Raw genomic sequence first — 1,131 nt, 5'->3', positions numbered from 1 at the left:
GGGGAGCGCAGGGGAGGGATGGGTCTGGGTCAAGGCCGAGCATGGACGTGGCAGGGCCGCCGCGGCCTAGGAGCCCCGGTGGCCGAGAGATTAGCGGGCCTCGCCGGGCCCGGGGGTCCTACCGAGCGGACAAGACTGGGGAGGCGGGTGGTCGGGGACCCGGGCGGGTCCGGGATGCGAGAGCGCCCGCCCGGTCCATCGGCCAGGCCGCAAACCGGCCAAGACCCGCGGGGCTTTTGCGCGGCCCGCGGAACCCGCACCCCCCGCCCCCGCCCCGCCACCGCAACCCCGTTACCCGCCCATCCCCCGCAACGCCCCCCTCTCCAGGTCGTGCGGTGCAAGCGCGGACCACTCCGGCGCCCGGGAGGCAGGCTCGGGCTCTTGTGGTGGAAGGCGACAACTCCTTCCGTCAAGGATCATGGCACCCCGAACGCGCCCGATCTCGTCGGATCTCGGAAGCTAAGCAGGGTCGGGCCTGGTTAGTACTTGGGTGGGAGACCGCCTGGGATTACCGGGTGCCGTAGGCTTTTGCCGCCCCCTCTTTTTGTCGCCCTCCAGCCAGGGTGCCCCTGCGCGCCCCGGGTCCCCGCCCTCTCGCTCGCTCGCCGTCTTGGGGGTCCCGGGCAGGCGCCCGAGTCCAACGGCAGCACGAACGTCGGTGCGCCCCGCGCCACTGTCCGCCCTCACCTGCGCTCCTGCAGCCAGCTATAGGCTGTTTCCTCTGAATGCCCGGGCCCTGCCTTCCTGAGCTCCGCGGGGCCGAGCCCCAAGGGCGGAGAGCGAGGCCTCGGGCCAAAGCTTCGTCTAGTGGTGTCGCCGGTGGCTCCGTGTAGTTTTGGGCATGTCGTGCTCGGCCACGGCGGGGAGGGGTGGGTCTGGGTCAGAACCCGCCGGGACTTGGCAGGGCCGCACCTGCTTAGGTGCCCAGGTGGCCGAGGGGATGGCAGGGCACGCCCGGGCCGCGGTCATGCCGAGAGGCCAAGACTGGGGAGGCGAGCGGCCCAGGGCCTGGGCAGTCCCGGGTTGCAGGAGCGCCCACCCAGACCTACGGCACTGCCGCAAACCGGCCAAGGCCCGCGGTGGTTTAGAGCAGCTGGCGCTGGCTGGTCGCCTTTAGTCGGCGGAACCTGA

The 1,131-nt window shown here is 72.1% G+C and overlaps 1 pseudogene; it reads left to right on the top strand.

The window, feature by feature from the left end:
* Nucleotides 1–408: 408 nt before the first annotated feature.
* LOC111735807 lies at nt 409–527 on the top strand (annotated as a pseudogene).
* The last annotated feature ends 604 nt before the right edge of the window (nt 528–1,131 follow it).

This window comes from Pteropus vampyrus, unplaced genomic scaffold, assembly GCF_000151845.1.
Source record: "Pteropus vampyrus isolate Shadow unplaced genomic scaffold, Pvam_2.0 Scaffold1000009356, whole genome shotgun sequence".
Classification (NCBI taxonomy): Eukaryota; Metazoa; Chordata; class Mammalia; order Chiroptera; family Pteropodidae; genus Pteropus; species Pteropus vampyrus.
This window is presented reverse-complemented; position numbering and strand designations above follow the sequence as displayed.